Source organism: Buceros rhinoceros, unplaced genomic scaffold (genome assembly GCF_000710305.1).
Source record: "Buceros rhinoceros silvestris isolate BGI_N320 unplaced genomic scaffold, ASM71030v1 scaffold155, whole genome shotgun sequence".
Taxonomy (NCBI): domain Eukaryota; kingdom Metazoa; phylum Chordata; class Aves; order Bucerotiformes; family Bucerotidae; genus Buceros; species Buceros rhinoceros.
In genome coordinates, this window is record NW_010410899.1 from 18779 (window position 1) to 23607 (window position 4829).

The following is a 4829-nucleotide window of genomic DNA, read 5'->3' on the forward strand; positions in this document are numbered from 1 at the left end:
GAAAGGTAATAAGGGAGAGAAACTTATGGATTTAAAAAGAAAACTAAAATGCTTTAATAAAAAAAAAAAAGAAATGTATACAAAATACACATTTTGTCAGTTACCTCACTGCACCACTGATGCTGCGGGCAGGCACCGGGGAATTCCCAGAACCGATTCAGAGGCAGGTGGGAACCGGGTTCAGGAGCTGCATTCTGGAACTGGATTCAGAAATGTACAGATGAGGATTGAAGCCGAATGGACAGAGACCTCCTTGGACATTGGCCATTGAAGAAGAGAGCTTGACCCTTGTGATCCCTCAGCTTTGTACAGAATATGGTATGTATGGAATGGAATAGTTTGTTGGTCAGTTTTGACAGTTTTTGGACCTCTTGCTTTATGGCACCCCAACATGGGACACAAGATTTAGCAGTGATCTTGGTTTCTATAGGAGCGAGTATAAGCAAGAGCCTTTCTCCACCCCAATCCTTAACAGTAACTATAGACACCAAGCGCTATCAGGTGCTAGGGATGCAAAGAATTACGAGAAGGGCTTCTACAAGTATGTCAAACAGAAAAGGAAGGTTAAAGAAAGTGTATGCCCTCTGACAAACATGACTGGCAAACTGGCGACAACAGATGAGAAGGCGGCTGAGGTACTCAACAACTTTTTTGCCTCAGTCTTCACTGGTAACCTTTCTTCTCACACCTCCTGACCACAGGACCACAGGATGGGGACCAGGGGAGCAAAATCTCTCCCACTGTAAGAGAAGATGCAGTTCGTGACCACCTGAGGAACCTGAACGTACATAAGTCTATCGGACCCGATGAGATGCATCCTGGAGTCTTGAGGGAATAGGCTGATGTAGCTGCCAAGCCACTCTCCGTGATATTTGAAAAGTCAAGGCAGTTCAGGTGAAGTCCCTGGTGACAGGGAAAGGGAAACACTGCACCTGTGTTTAAGAAGGGTAGAAAGGAGAACCCTGGGAACTACCAAGCTGTCCGTCTCCCCTCTGTGCCTGGAAGATCATGGGACAGATTCTCGTAGGAACAATTCTAAGGCACAGGGAGGACAGAGAGGTGATTTGAGACAGCCAGCATGGCTTCACCAAGGGCGGGTCCTGCCTGGCCAACCTAGTGGCCTTCTATGATGAAGTGATTACGCCGGAGGACAAGGGAGGAGATATGGCTGTCATCTGTCTGGCTTTCGGTAAGGCCTTTGACACGGTCCCCCACAACACCCTTCTCCCTAAATTGGAGAGAGAGGAATTTGATGGGTGGACTGTTGGGTGAATAATGAATTGGTTGGATGGTCCCACCCAGAGGGTAGTGGTCAATGGCTTGATGTCCAGGTGGTGACCAGTGACAAGTGTCCCTCAGGGGTCGGTACTGGGACCAGTGCTGTTGAATATCTTCATCAGTGACATAGACAGTGGGATTGAGTGTACCCTAGCAAGTTTGCAGATGAGACCAAGCTGAGTGGTGCAGCTGACATGCAGATGCCATGCAGAGGGACCTGGACAAGCTGGGGAAGTAGGCCTATTTGAATATCACAAGGTTTAACAAGGCCAAATGCAAGGTCCTGCACCCGGGTTGGAGCAAACCCCGATATCAATACAGGCTGGGGATGAAGGAATTGAGAGCAGTCCTGTGAAGAAGGACTTGGGGGTACTGGTGGATACCCTAGCAAGTTTGCAGATGAGACCAAGCTGAGTGGTGCAGCTGACATGCAGATGCCATGCAGAGGGACCTGGACAAGCTGGGGAAGTCGGCCTATTTGAAGATCACGAGGTTTAACAAGCCCAAATGCAACACATAGACAGTGGGATTGAGTGTACCCTAGCAAGTTTGCAGATGAGACCAAGCTGAGTGGTGCAGCTGACATGCAGATGCCATGCAGAGGGACCTGGACAAGCTGGGGAAGTAGGCCTATTTGAATATCACAAGGTTTAACAAGGCCAAATGCAAGGTCCTGCACCCGGGTTGGAGCAAACCCCGATATCAATACAGGCTGGGGATGAAGGAATTGAGAGCAGTCCTGTGAAGAAGGACTTGGGGGTACTGGTGGATGAAAAGCTGGACATGAGTCAACAATGTGCACTCGCAGCCCAGAAAGCCAACCATGTCCTTGTCTGCATCCAAAGCAGCGTGGCCAGCGGGTCAAGGAAGGTAATTCTGTCCCTCTGCTCTGGTGAGACCCCACCTGGGGTACCATGTCCAGCTCTGGAGTCCTTAGCACAAGAAAGACATAGACCTGATGGAGCAGTTCCAGAGGAGGGCCATGAAGGAGATCTGGGGGGAGGAACATCTCTTCTATGAGGACAGGCTGAGAAAATTGGGGTTGTTCAGCCTGGAGAAGAAAAGGCTCTGGGGGGACCTTATTGCAGCCTTTCGATACTTAAAGGGGGCTTATAAGAAAGATGGGGACAGTCCTTTTAGAGGGCTTGTTGTGACAGGACAAGGGGTGATGTTTCTAAACTAAAAGAGGGAGACTTAGACTAGATATAAAGAAGACTATTTTACTATGAGGGTGGTGAAACACTGGCCCAGGTTGCCCAGAGAGGTGGTAGATGCCCCATCCCTGGAAACATTCCAGGTCAGGTTGGACGGGGCTCTGAGCAACCTGATCGAGCTGAAGATGTTCCTGCTCACTGCAGGGGTTTGGGCTAGTGACCCTCGAAGGTCCTTTCTAACCCAAAGCATTCTATGATTCTATGGTCACTTTTCTAGAAGCAGACACTATCTGCAAAAATATTCCACGAAATTCAGAAAGTGCAGTTACTTAGAAGGGACTGAGCTGAAAAGTAAAATCACTGAACACAATTAGTTCTAGCTCAAATGAGGAGAGAAGTAAAAGAAAATTTACACAGGAGAAGAGATCAGAGACAAAAGATGCAGGTTCCCATCCTGCTTCTCGGTACCTGAACATCCACTGCACCCTCACAGGGTCTGACCGCAGAGCCGGGGCCACCCAGGGAAGCTGTGCCCCCAGTGCATCCCCATCTGATGTCCAGGACAGGATAGTCCTCACCTTCGATCTGATGACGTTCTGGCTCTTAACTGTTGAGCTGGAAATATGTCCCAGCCTTGGGAGTCTCAGATTGGCCTTGGCTGGTAGCTGCCCAGGAGTTTGAGCCCATGCTGTCAATTTATTTAGAAACTGTCACACTGAGAAAACAATAAACTTGCTGCCTGCCAGGTCTAGCAGAGTACATTTTTAACAACAGAGGCTTAAAAGGCCAACAACACAATTTATTTTACTGAAGCAGAAGCATGAAGATCCTGGCTGAGCAGTTCGAAACACAGTGACAAAGAAAAGCATTAGAACAATGCAGGCAGTGCAAGCACAAAGCAGGCTCTCAGCCCGTAAAGCTGCTCACCAGCACATCCTCAACTACGCCAGCTAATGGCAGCCCAGCAGGACACGACCTCGACCTCTCCAGAGCAGACGGAGACTGTCTCCAAGAACACTCACTGTCCATGAAAATGCTTGTGGCGGTGAATAAAACTTCCTTGCTGACTGCATGCAGTCCAGCTTGGGCTAGCCAAGCTGCTTCATTCTAGCTGCTTCTGAGAAGGCAAATGAAATACTGCTTCGTACAACTTGGGGCTGGCCCAGAGCTGGGAACACAGATCCTTCATGATCCCTGGGCTTCACGCTGTCCTGCTTGCGGGAGATGCACTGACTTGACACAGCCTTGCCTGCCTTCCTCCAAAATTGTGTCGTTTTTCACGGTTTTGCTAGGACTTGGAAGGACCGTAGCACAAAAATAGTGCTCCTGCTTTGAGATGTTCGTTTCTCCCACGCTTTGGGACACATCACTGGGGAGGTCAGAGGGGCTGTTGCGCAGATGGCTGGCTTGGCGCCTGAGCTCTGCCAGCCGGGAGGCCGAGGACAAAAGGGCTGAGCTGGGCCCTCCTGCTGTACCTCTAAAGAATAAATTCCTGTGTGAATGCAAGAGCTGAACCCTCAATAAGCTCTTTGCTGCTGCTACTGCTGCCTCTCCAGAAAGTGCAGTCCCAGGCAGACCTGGAATATTCCACTTGTTAGAAACCTGTTTCTAATTTCTAGTTTATTTCTGGCCCTTTTTGTGTGTCAGTATTTTCCTCTAGCCTAAATAGCCTCTCTCCCTTCTCAGTCAGAACGAGCATGTTCTGATGTCCTGATGGAGAGCTTTCCTCACCCATCCTCAGCTGCTAGGAGGAACAAGCCAAGCTTTCTGTTCTCTTCTCATTAAAAAGGCTCTCTATGCCCCTTTTTGGACCTGTGTCCCCCGACTCTGCCCATCACCAGAGCTGCTGCTCAGGCCTAACATACAGCCCCATCTAGTTTTTAAAGCAGAAGTGTCAACAAACTACAGCACAGTACGTGATCCCATTCATTTGCCCTCGAGGAATAAAGATCTGGCTAAGGAAAACCACAGTTTGCTCACCACGGCTTGCTGCATCCCCTGCCTTGTGGTCCAGAGTCGGCAATGCATGCCACCGCTTTGCTGACTGTCATCGTAGGACAGCCCGGTAGAGGAAGCAGGCAGTTTTCTCTTCAACAGCACCTAGAAAAGGTGCAAGAGAGACCAAATGTTCGTTTGAGGGTTAGCCCACCAGTGGTTAACCACCTTGTGGCTGTGCTACAAGAAGGAGGGGAGTACTTAGCTTGGGGCTGAAGATTGCCATGGCTTCATGGGTAAGTCACTGTGACCTGTTGATCCTCACTGAAGACATTTTGGGAACTCTTGGTGCCTGTAGAGGAGGAACCCCCAACACAGCTGCGTCACCTGCTGGACTTTTGCACTTACCTATTCTTTGAGCAGTGTCACGATCTTTGGGAAGTGTGAGCTCCACAGGAAGGT